Below are 14057 nucleotides of genomic sequence, written 5' to 3' on the forward strand. Positions count from 1 at the left end.
CTACATGATCGATTCGGGCATACAAAACAGATTATTATTTGAAGGTTTAGAGTTTGGCACATGCAAATTTACTTGGAACGACAGGTAAATACCGCATATAGGTAGATATGGTGGACACTCATGGAAGGAACTTGGTTCAAGGATTTTGGATGCACAAGCAGTATTCCCGCTTAGTACAAATATTTTGGCTAGCAAAGGATTCTAAATAGCAAGCACCACACGTTAGAGGATCCATAACAATATAACTTCTATACAAATATACCCAAGCATAAGTCATTATGTTGTCTTCCTTGTCCAACTTCAACTAATTTGCTCAGGTTTGAAAATAATTAATGGGGCTCACAATCATAGAAGATGTCCAAGATAGTATATTTATATGACAAATCTCTCTTCCTTCAATATTCTTTCATGAATTGTTCAAGTGACCAATACAATGTTTGCTAACCTTCAAAAAATTTACCACCTCTCCTTCTTATATGTGAAGGCATTACTACCCATGGGAAAGGCATATGGAACATATATAATTTCAGATTTATGACATTCAAATCATTCAACCAATTACTCATAGGATATAAGTGAAGCACACGAGTAAATGACAAAGTACTCCAAAAAGATATAAGTGAAGATCAATGAGTAGTTAAATAATTATGTAGCTATGTGAAGACTCTCTCTCATTTAAGAATTTCAGATCTTGGTATTTTATTCAAGCAGCAAGCAAAGCTGAAGAAAATAAAATGACGCTCCAAGCAAAACACATATCATGTGGTGAATAAAAATATAGCTCCAAGTAAAGTTACCGATGAACGAAGACGAAAGAGGGGATGCCATCCGGGGCATCCCCAAGCTTAGGCTCTTGGTTGTCCTTGAATATTACCTTGGGTGACTTGGGAATCCCCAAGCTTAGGCTCTTGCCACTCCTTATTCCATAGTCCATCGAATATTTACCCAAAACTTGAAAACTTCACAACACAAAACTTAACAGAAGATCTCGTGAGCTCCATTAGCGAAAGAAAACAAAACACCACTTCAAGGTACTGTAATGAACTCATTCTTTATTTGTATTGGTGTTAAATCTACTGTATTCCAACTTCTCTATGGTTTATAAACTATTTTACTAGCCATAGATTCATCAAAATAAGCAAACAACACATGAAAAACAGAATCTGTCAAAAACAGAATAGTCTGTAGTAATCTGTAACTAACGCAAACTTATGGAACTCAAAAAATTCAACCAAAATAGGACGACCTAGATAATTTGATTATTGATCTGATGCAATTGGAATCAGTATTTTATCACATTCTGGTGATTTTTAACAATTGTTTTCGTGAACAGAAAGTTTCTGGAATTTTCAGCAATATCAAATAACTATCATCCAAGAAGATCCTATAGGTCTTACTTGGCACAAGCACTAATTAAAACATAAAACCACATCTAAGCAGAGGCTAGATAGATTATTTATTCCTAAATAGAACCAAAAAGCAAGAAACTAAAATAAAATTGGGTTGCCTCCCAACAAGCGCTAACGTTTAACGCCCCTAGCTAGGCATGATGATTTCAATGATGCTCACGTAAGAGATAAGAATTGAAACATAAAGAGAGCATCATGAAGAATATTACTAGCACATTTAAGTCTATCCCACTTCCTATGCATAGAGATTTTCTGAGCAAACAACTTATGGGGACAATAATCAACTTGCATAGGAAGGTGAAACAAGCATAACTTTAAAACTTTAAGCACATAGAGAGGAAACTTGATATTATTGCAACTCCTACAAGCATATGTTCCTCCCTCATAATAATTTTCAGTAGCATCATGAATGAATTCAACAATATAACCAGCACCTAAAGCATTCTTTTCATGATCTACTTGCATAGAAAATTTACTACTCTCCACATAAGCAAAATTCTTCTCATTCGGAATAGTGGGAGTATCATAAGAGACTTGAATACTATAAATTGTTTCCACATTAAAAGAGTAATGTTCAGAAAAAGGGTAATCATAATCATGACAAGTTTTATAATTATAATCATCACTACTTTTTATAGCATAAGTTTCATCACAATAATCATCATAAGTAGGGGGCATGCTATCATAACAAATTTGCATATCAAAACTTGGGAGGCTAATAACATCATCTTCATTAAACATAGCCTCCCCAAGCTTGGGACAAACATTAATTTCAGCAAATATATTCTCAAACTTGTCATTCTCATCAAACATAGCATCCCCAAGCTTGGGCCTTTTATATCATAAGCATAATCACTCTCATCATTAATAGTATGGATAGCACCAATAGTATAGCAATTATCATCATCACAATGAGTAATAGGAGCAACATCATTTGAGAGGGATACCTTTCTACCTTTGCTCCTCCGTCTTTTCTTTTTCTTCTTCACGTCATGTGTGGGTTTAACCCTCTTTTTTTGAGCTCCTTATTGATGAGATTGGTTGAATAGAAGGCTCCTCCTCGTTACCTGATTCATCATAAGAAATAATAGGAGAATACTGGGAAGTCTCTTCCCTTTCGTTAGTATTCTCTTCATCTTCTATTTGCTTTCTTTTCTTTATGTAATTGGCAATATAAGGATTTTCAATGCAATTCACTGCACAATACATATAAATTTCCTCTAGATCAAAATCAAGAAGTTTATCACGGGAAAATACTGGAAGATAGTTAGTTATACGTTTCATTTCTTCATAACCCATAAGCAAACTAAGTTCATTATGATGTGCAAGGGAAATCAAGTCATCACAATTTTTGGAAACGATTAGATCATGAAACAATTTGCATCGGATAGTTAAATGACCACGTTCATTGCAAAGTTCACAAGTACGGCTAAGAAAATTTAAATTTTCAGCACAAACATCTAGCCTTTCTTGCAACCATCTAGTTTCTAAGTACTTATGCCTCTTACAAAATCTATCTCCCCTTTTTGGTATGTATTTGCAAACTCTACGCACTCCACAAAAATCAACATGCTTATAAGAGACATTTTCATCATGACTAGTGCAATCATCATTAGTACTATGGATAAGAGTTCATACTAACAACAAATCATGCTCATCATTCAAGGATTTAGTGCCAAACATTTTAATGCATTCTTCTTCTGACACTTTGGCACAATTTTCCTTTCCATCATACTCACGAAAGATATTAAAAGGATGAAGCGTATGAGACAAACTCAATTCCATTTTTTTGTAGTTTTCTTTTATAAACTAAACTAGTAATAAAACAAGAAACTAAAAGATTCGACTGCAAGATCTAAAGATATACCTTCAAGCACTCACCTCCCCGGCAATGGCGCCAGAAAAGAGCTTGATGTCTACTACGCAATCTTCTTCTTGTAGACGTTGTTGGTGTTGGGTTACGTAGCAGAAATTCAAAATTTTCTACGCATCACCAAGATCAATCTATGGAGTAATCTAGCACCGAGGGGAAGGGGAGTGCATCTACATACCATTGTAGATCGCTAAGGGGAAGCGTGGCAAGAATGCGGATGAAGGAGTCGTACTCGTAGCGATTCAGATCGCGGTTGATTCCGATCTAAGCGCCGAACCACGGCGCCTCCGCGTTCAACACACGTGCAGCCCGGTGACGTCTCCCACGCCTTGATCCAGCAAGGAGAGAGGGAGAGGTTGGGGAAGACTCCGTCCAGCAGCAGCACAACGGCGTGGTGGTGGTGGTGGAGGAGCGTGGCACTCCAGCAGGGCTTCGCCAAGCACCGCAAGAGACGAAGAGGGAGAGGGGTAGGGCTGCACCATGAGGGAGATGTTCTCGTGTCTATGGCAGCCCCAAACCCCCACTATATATAGGGGAAAGGGAGGGGCTGCGCCCCCACCTAGGTTTCCACCTCTAGGGGTGGTGGCCAGCCCTAGATGGGACTTGGAGGGGCGGCCAAGGGGGGAGAGAGGGGGGGCGCACCACTAGGTGGGCCTTAGGCCCATCTGAGCCTAGGGTTTCCCCTTTTTTTCTTCTCTCTTCGCCTTGGGCCTTGGGGGGGCGCACCAGCTCACCTGGGGCTGGTCCCCTCCCACACTTGGCCCACGCAGACCTCTCGGGCCGGTAGCCCCACCTGGTGGACCCCCGGGACCCTCCCGGTGGTCCCGGTACGTTACCGATAACACCCGAAACTTTTCCGGTGACCAAAGCAGGACTTCCCATATATAAATCTTTACCTCCGGACCATTCCGGAACTCCTCGTGACGTTCGGGATCTCATTCGGGACTCCGAACAACATTCGGTAACCACATATATCTATTCCCTATAACCCTAGCGTCATCGAACCTTAAGTGTGTAGACCCTACGGGTTCGGGAACCATGCAGACATGGCCGAGCCGTTCTCCGGCCAATAACCAATAGCGGGATCTGGATGCCCATGTTGGCTCCCACATGTTCCATGATGATCTCATCGGATGAACCACGATGTCAAGGATTTCAATCAATCCCGTATACAATTCCCTTTGTCAATCGGTATGTTACTTGCCCGAGATTAGATCGTCGGTATCCCGATACCTTGTTCAATCTCGTTACCGGCAAGTCTCTTTACTCGTTCCGTAACACATCATCCCGTGATCAACTCCTTGGTCACATTGTGCACATTATGATGATGTCCTACCGAGTGGGCCCAGAGATACCTCTCCGTTTACACGGAGTGACAAATCCCAGTCTCGATTCGTGCCAACCCAACAGACACTTTCGGAGATACCTGTAGTGCACCTTTATAGCCACCCAGTTACGTTGTGACGTTTGGTACACCCAAAGCATTCCTATGATATCCAGGAGTTGCACAATCTCATGGTCTAAGGAAATGATACTTGACATTAGAAAAGCTCTTAGCAAACGAACTACACGATCTTGTGCTAGGCTTAGGATTGGGTCTTGTCCATCACATCATTCTCCTAATGATGTGATCCCGTTATCAACGACATCCAATGTCCATGGTCAGGAAACCGTAACCATCTATTGATCAACGAGCTAGTCAACTAGAGGCTTACTAGGGACATGGTGTTGTCTATGTATCCACACATGTATCCGAGTTTCCTATCAATACAATTTTAGCATGGATAATAAAGGATTATCATGAACAAGGAAATATAATAATAACCAATTTATTATTGCCTCTAGGGCATATTTCTAACAGTCTCCCACTTGCACTAGAGTCAATAATCTAGTTAACATCGCCATGTGGTTAATACTCAAGAGTTTACTAGAGTCAATAATCTAGTTCACATCACCATGTGATTGTAATGAATCCAACACCCATGGGGTTTGTTCATATCTCGCTTGTGAGAGAGGTTATTAGTCAACGGGTCTGAACCTTTCAGATTCGTGTGTGCTTTACAAATATCTATGTCATCTTGTTGATGCAGCTACCACGCGCTACTTGGAGCTATTCCAAATAACTGCTCTACTATACGAATCCGGTTTACTACTCAGAGTCATCCGGATTAGTGTCAAAGTTTGCATCGACGTAACCCTTTACGACGAACTCCTTTTCCACCTCCATAATCTAGAAAATTCCTTAGTCCACTAGATACTAAGGATAAGTTCGACCGCTGTCATGTGATCCATTCCCGGATCACCATTGTACCCCTTGACCAACTCATGGCAAGGCACACTTCATGTGCGGTACACAACATAGCATACTGTAGAGCCTACGTCTAAAGCATAGGGGACGACCTTCGTCCTTTCTCTCTCTTCTGTTGTGGTCAGGTCTTGAGTCTTACTCAATACTCACACCTTGTAACACAGCCAAGAACTCCTTCTTTGCTGGTCTATTTTGAACTCCTTCAAAATCTTGTCACGGTATGTATTCATTTGAAAGTACTATTAAGCGGTTTTTGATCTATCCTTATAGATCTTTATGCTCAATGTTCAAGTAGCTTAATCCAGGTTTTCCATTGAAAAACACTTTTCAAATAACCCTCTATGCTTTCCAGAAATTCTACATCATCTTTGATCAACAATATGTCAACAACATATACTCATCAGAAATTCTATAGTGCTCCCACTCACTTCTTTGGAAATACAAGTTTCTCATAAACTTTGTATAAACCCAAAATCTTTGATCATCTCATCAAAGCGTACATTCCAACTCCGAGGTGCTTACTCCAGTCCTTAGAAGGATTGCTGGAGCATTGCATACTTGTTAGCATCTTTCAGGATTGACAAAACCTTCTGGTTGTATCACATACAACCTTTCCTCAAGAAAATCGTCGAGGAAACAATGTTTTGACATCCTATCTGCAAAATTTCATAAATAATGCAGTAACTGCTAATACAATTCCAACAGACTCTTAGCATCGCTACGAGTGAGAAAGTCTCATCGTAGTCAACTCCTTGAACCTGTCGGAAAACATCTTAACGACAAGCTGAGCTTAATGGTGTCACTTACCATCATTGTCTGTCTTCCTTTTAAAATCCATCTGCACCCAACAGCCTTACGACCATCAAGTATTTCTTCCAAAGTCTATACTTTGCTTTTATACATGGATCCTCTCTCGGATTTCATGGCCTCGAGCCATTCGTTGGAATCCGGGCCCACCATCGCTTCTCCATAGCTCGTAGGTTCATTGTTGTCTAGCAACATGACTTCCAAGACAGGATCACGTACCACTCTGAAGTAGTACGCATCCTTATCGACCTACGAGGTTTGGTAGTGACTTGATCCGAAGTTTCATGATCACTATCATAAGCTTCCACTTCAATTGGTGTGGGTGCCACACGAACAACTTCCTGTGCCCTGCTACACACTAGTTGAAGTTATGGTTCAATAACCTCATCAAGTCTCCACCATCCTCCCACTCAATTCTTTCAAGGGAAACTTTTTCTCGAGAAAGGACCTGTTTACTTCCAAATCTGAAACAGGAGGTATACCCAACTGTTTTGGGTATTCTATGAAGATGCATTTATCCGCTTTGGGTTCGAGCTTATCAGCCTGAAACTTTTTCACATAAGCATCGCAGCCCCAAACTTTTAAGAAACGACAACTTAGGTTTCTCTAAATGGTGTCGTCTCAACGGAATTGCGTGGTGCCCTATTTAAAGTGAATGCGGTTGTCTCTAATGCCTAACCCATAAACGACAGTGGCAAAGAGACATCATGGTATGCACCATATCCAATAGGGTGCAGTTATGATGTTCGGACACACCAACACATTGTGGTGTTCCAGGCGGTATTAATTGTGAAACACTTTCCACAATGTCTTAATTGTGTGCCAAACTCGTAACTCAGATATCTCTATGATCATATCATAGACATTTTATCCTCTTGTCACGACGATCTTCAACTTCACTCTGAAATTACTTGAACCTTTCAATAATTCAGACTTGTGTTTCATCAAGTAAATATTCTCAGCATCTACTCAAATCATCTGTGAAGTAAGAACATAACGATATCCACTGCGTGCCTCAGCACTCATTGGACTGCACACATCAAATGTATTACTTTCAACAAGTTGCTCTCTTGTTCCATCTTACTGAAAACGAGGCCTTTCAGTCATCTTGCCCATGTGGTATGATTTGCATGTCTCAAGTGATTCAAAATCAAGTGAGTCCAAACGATCCATCTGCATGGAGTTTCTTCATGCATATATATCAATAGACATGGTTCACATGTCTCAATCTTTTCAAAAACGAGTGAGTCCAAAGATCCATCTACATGGAGCTTCTTCATGCGTTCTATACCAATATGACTCAATTGGCAGTGCCACAAGTATGTGGTACTATCATTACTATTTTATATCTTTTGGCACGAACATGTGTATCACTGCGATCGAGATTCATTTTAGGTGCAAGACCATTGAAGGTATTATTCAAATAAACAGAGTAACCATTATTCTCCTTAAATGAATAACCGTATTGCGATAAACATAATCCAATCATGTTTATGCTCAACGCAAACACCAAATAACAATTATTTAGGTTTAACACCAATCTCGATGGTAGAGGGAGCATGCGATGCTTGATCATATCAACCTTGGAAACACTTCCAACACATATCGTCATCTCACCTTTAGCTAGTCTCCGTTTATTCCGCAGCTTTTATTTCGAGTTACTAACACTTAGCAACCGAACCGGTATCTAATACCCTGGTGCTGCTAGGAGTACTAGTAAAGTACACATTCATATAATGTATATCCAATATACTTCTGTCGACCTTGCCTGCCTTCTCATCTACCAAGTATCTAGGGTAGTTCTGCTTCAATGACCGTTCCCCTCATTACAGAAGCACTTAGTCTCGGGTTTGGGTTCAACCTTGGGATTCTTCACTAGAGCAGCAAATGATTTGCTGTTTCATGAAGATCCCTTTTGCCCTTGCCCTTCTTGAAGCTAGTGGTTTTACTAACCATCAACAATTGATGCTCCTATTTGATTTCTACTTTCGCGGTGTCTAACATCGCGAATAGCTCAAGGATCATCATATCTATCCCAGATATGTTATAGTTCATCACGAAGCTCTAATAGCTTGGTGGCAGTGACTATGGAGAACCATCACTATCTCATATGGAAGATTAACTCCCACTCGATTCAAGCGATTGTGGTACTCAGACAATCTGGGCACATGCTCAACGATTGAGCTTTTCTCCCTTAGTTTGCAAGCTTAAGAAACTTGTCAGGGGTCTCATACCTCTTGACGTGGGCACTAGTCTGAAATCCCAATTTCAGTCTTCGGAACATCTCAGATGTTCTGTGACGTTTCAAAACGTCTTTGGTGCCACAATTCTAAACCGTTAGCATTACGCACTGAACTATCACGTAGTCATCAAAACGAGTATGCCAGATGTTTCGCAACATATACAGACGACGCTGAGGTTCAGCACACTGAGCGGTGCATTAAGGACATAAGCCTTCTGTGCAGCAATGAGGACAATCCTCAGTTTACGGACCCAGTCCGCATAATTGCTACTATCAACTTTCAACTAAATTTCTCTAGGAACATATCTTAAACAGTAGAACTAAAGCGTAAGCTATGACATAATTTGCAAAGACCTTTTGACTATGTTCATGATAATTAAGTTCATCAGATTATTTAATGAACTCCCACTCAGATAGACATCCCTCTAGTCACCTAAGTGATACATGATCCGAGTCAAACTAGGCCGTGTCCGATCATCACGTGAGACGGACTAGTAATCATCGGTGAACATCTCCATGTTGATCGCATCTACTATACGACTCATGTTCGACCTTTCGATCTCTTGTGTTCCGAGGCCATGTCTGTACATGCTAGGCTCGTCAAGTCAACCTAAGTGTTTCGCATGTGTTCCGAGGCCATGTCTGTACATGCTAGGCTCGTCAACACCCGTTGTATGCGAACGTTAGAATCTATCACACCCGATCATCACGTGGTGCTTCGAAACAACGAACCTTCGCAACGGTGCACAGTTAGGGGGAACACGTCTCTTGAAATTTTAGTGAGGGATCATCTTATTTATGCTACCGTCGTTCTAAGCAAATAAGATGTAAACATGACAAACATCACATGCAAATCATAAAGTGACATGATATGGCCAATATCATCTTGCGCCTTTGATCTCCATCTTTGAGGCGCGACATGATTATCTTCGTCACCGGCATGACACCATGATCTCCATCATCATGATCTCCATCATCGTGTCTTCATGAAGTTGTCTTGCCAACTATTACTTCTACTACTATGGCTAACGGTTAGCAATAAAGTAAAGTAATTACATGGCGTTTTCATTGACACGCAGGTCATACAATAAATTAAGACAACTCCTATGGCTCCTGCCGGTTGTCATACTCATCAACATGCAAGTCGTGATTCCTATTACAAGAACATGATCAATCTCATACATCACATATATCATTCATCACATCCTTTTGGCCATATCACATCACATAGCATACCCTGCAAAAACAAGTTAGACGTCCTCTAATTGTTGTTGCATGTTTTACGTGGCTGCTATGGGTTTCTAGCAAGAACGTTTCTTACCTACGCAAAAGCCACAACGTGATATGCCAATTTCTATTTACCCTTCATAAGGACCCTTTTGATCGAATCCGATCCGACTAAAGTGGGAGAGACAGACACCCGCTAGCCACCTTATACAACTAGTGCATGTCAGTCGGTGGAACCTGTCTCACGTAAGTGTACGTGTAAGGTCGGTCCGGGCCGCTTCATCCCACGATGCCGCCGAATCAAGATAAGACTACTAACAGCAAGTAAATTGACAAAATCGACGCCCACAACTACTTTGTGTTCTACTCGTGCATAGAAACTATGCATAGACCTAGCTCATGATGCCACTGTTGGGTTACGTAGCAGAAATTCAAAATTTTCTACGCATCACCAAGATCAATCTATGGAGTAATCTAGCACCGAGGGGAAGGGGAGTGCATCTACATACCATTGTAGATTGCTAAGCGGAAGCGTTGCAAGAACGCGGATGAAGGAGTCGTACTCATAGCGATTCAGATCGCGGTTGATTCCGATCCAAGCGCAGAACCACGGCGCCTCCGCGTTCAACACACGTGCAGCCCGGTGACGTCTCCCACGCCTTGATCCAGCAAGGAGAGAGGGAGAGGTTGGGGAAGACTCCGTCCAGCAGCAGCACAACGGCGTGGTGGTGGTGGAGGAGCATGGCACTCCAGCAGGGCTTCGCCAAGCACCGCAAGAGACGAAGAGGGAGAGGGGTAGGGCTGCACCATGAGGGAGATGTTCTCGTGTCTATGGCAGCCCCAAACCCCCACTATATATAGGGGAAAGGGAGGGGCTGCGCCCCCACCTAGGTTTCCACCTCTAGGGGTGGCGGCCAGCCCTAGATGGGACTTGGAGGGGCGGCCAAGGGGGGAGAGGGGGGGGGCGCACCACTAGGTGGGCCTTAGGCCCATCTGAGCCTAGGGTTTCCCCTTTCTTTTCTTCTCTCTTCGCCTTGGGCCTTGGTGGGGGGGGGGGCGCACCAGCTCACCTGGGGCTGGTCCCCTCCCACACTTGGCCCACGCAGCCCTCTGGGGCCGGTAGCCCCACCTGGTGGACCCCCGGGACCCTCCCGGTGGTCCCGGTACGTTACCGATAGCACCCGAAACTTTTTCGGTGACCAAAGCAGGACTTCCCATATATAAATCTTTACCTCCGGACCATTCCGGAACTCCTCGTGACGTCCGGGATCTCATCCGGGACTCCGAACAACATTCGGTAACCATGTATATCTATTCCCTATAACCCTAGCGTCATCGAACCTTAAGTGTGTAGACCCTACGGGTTCGGGAACCATGCAGACATGGCCGAGATGTTCTCCGGCCAATAACCAACAGCGGGATCTGGATACCCATGTTGGCTCCCACATGTTCCACGATGATCTCATCGGATGAACCACGATGTCAAGGATTTCAATCAATCCCGTATACAATTCCCTTTGTCAATCGGTATGTTACTTGCCCGAGATTCGATCGTCGGTATCCCGATACCTTGTTCAATCTCGTTACCGGCAAGTCTCTTTACTCGTTCCGTAACACATCATCCCGTGATCAACTCCTTGGTCACATTGTGCACATTATGATGATGTCCTACCGAGTGGGCCCAGAGATACCTCTCCGTTTACACGGAGTGACAAATCCCAGTCTCGATTCGTGCCAACCCAACAGACACTTTCGGAGATACCTGTAGTGCACCTTTATAGCCACCCAGTTACGTTGTGGCGTTTGGTACACCCAAAGCATTCCTACAGTATCCGGGAGTTGCACAATCTCATGGTCTAAGGAAATGATACTTGACATTAGAAAAGCTCTTAGCAAACGAACTACACGATCTTGTGCTAGGCTTAGGATTGGGTCTTGTCCATCACATCATTCTCCTAATGATGTGATCCCGTTATCAACGACATCCAATGTCCATGGTCAGGAAACCGTAACCATCTATTGATCAACGAGCTAGTCAACTAGAGGCTTACTAGGGACATGGTGTTGTCTATGTATCCACACATGTATCTGAGTTTCCTATCAATACAATTTTAGCATGGATAATAAACGATTATAATGAACAAGGAAATATAATAATAACCAATTTATTATTGCCTCTAGGGCATATTTCTAACAGTTGGGCCTCCAAGTGCAGAGGTTTGTAGGATAGTAGCAAATTTCCCTCAAGTGGATGACCTAAGGTTTATCAATCCGTGGGAGGCGTAGGATGAAGATGGTCTCTCTCAAACAACCCTGCAACCAAATAACAAAGAGTCTCTTGTGTCCCCAACACACCCAATACAATGGTAAATTGTATAGGTGCACTAGTTCGGCGAAGAGCTGGTGATACAAGTGCAATATGGATGGTAGATATAGGTTTTTGTAATCTGAAAATATAAAAACAGCAAGGTAACTAATGATAAAAGTGAGCACAAACGGTATTGCAATGCTAGGAAACAAGGCCTAGGGTTCATACTTTCACTAGTGCAAGTTCTCTCAACAATAATAACATAATTGGATCATATAACTATCCCTCAACATGCAACAAAGAGTCACTCCAAAGTAACTAATAGCGGAGAACAAACGAAGAGATTATGGTAGGGTACGAAACCACCTCAAAGTTATTCTTTCGGATCGATCTATTCAAGAGTCCGTAGTAAAATAACACAAAGCTATTCTTTCCATTCGATCTATCATAGAGTTCGTACTAGAATAACACCTTAAGACACAAATCAACAAAAACCCTAATGTCACCTAGATACTTCAATGTCACCTCAAGTATCCGTGGGTATGATTATACGATATGCATCACACAATCTCAGATTTATCTATTCAAACCAACACAAAGTACTTCAAAGAGTGCCCCAAAGTTTCTACCGGAGAGTCAAGACGAAAACGTGTGCCAACCCCTATGCATAGGTTCATGGGCGGAACCCGCAAGTTGATCACCAAAACATACATCAAGTGAATCACGTGAATATCCCATTGTCTCCACAGATAAACACGGCAAGACATACATCAAGTGTTCTCAAATCTTTAAAGACTCAATCCAATAAGATAACTTCAAAGGGAAAACTCAATCCATTACAAGAGAGTAGAGGGGGAGAAACATCATAAGATCCAACTATAATAGCAAAGCTCGCGATACATCAAGATCGTATCACCTCAAGAACACGAGAGAGAGAGAGATCAAACACATAGCTACTGGTACATACCCTCAGCCCCGAGGGTGAACTACTCCCTCCTTGTCATGGAGAGCGCCGGGATGATGAAGATGGCCACCGGTGAGGGATCCCCCCTCCGGCAGGGTGCCAGAACAGGGTCCCGATTGGTTTTTGGTGGCTACAGAGGCTTGCGGCGGCGGAACTCCCGATCTATTCTGTTCCCCGATGTTTCTAGGGTATATGGATATATATAGGAGAAAGAAGTCGGTAAGGGGAGCCATGAGGGGCCCATGATGGTGGAGGGCGCGACTAGGGGGTGGGCGCGCCCCCTGCCTCGTGCCTTCCTCGTTGCTTCCCTTACGTATACTCCAAGTCTTCTGGATTGCTTCCGTTCCAAAATTAACTCTCCCGAAGGTTTCATTCCGTTTGGACTCCGTTTGATATTCCTTTTCTGCGAAACACTGAAACAAGGGAAAAAAACAAAAACTGGCACTGGGCTCTGGGTTAATAGGTTAGTCCCAAAAATAATATAAAAGTGTTTAGTAAAGCCCATAAACATCCAAAACAGATAATATAATATCATGAATACTTCATAAATTATATATACGTTGGAGACGTATCAACGGTCCTAATTTTTTCACCAAAGTGTCGACTGGGTCCTAATTCTTTCAAAATGCACGTCTGGGTCCTAAATCTTTTTAAGTTGTTCCTCTGTGGTCGTAAATCTGTCTGACCAAAGCTGACCTGCCTGTGTGGTGCTTTGACTATGGCCACATGGACAAAAGGGCCCAAGAGGAGTAACGACCAGCCGTGCATATTTGCAAGAAAGCCCTCGAACACTAATTTGTTCATAGTCGCGGTCCCTTTCCTCTTCCCCACCCCTCTTTGGCGAAACCGAAGGTGAGCGACGGTGGCAGCGCTGCTCCAGTGAGAAGCGGAGGTCATGAGCGGTGGTTGTCCAGCAGCA

The sequence above is a fragment of the Triticum aestivum genome, chromosome 3D, assembly GCF_018294505.1.
Source record: "Triticum aestivum cultivar Chinese Spring chromosome 3D, IWGSC CS RefSeq v2.1, whole genome shotgun sequence".
Lineage (NCBI taxonomy): Eukaryota > Viridiplantae > Streptophyta > Magnoliopsida > Poales > Poaceae > Triticum > Triticum aestivum.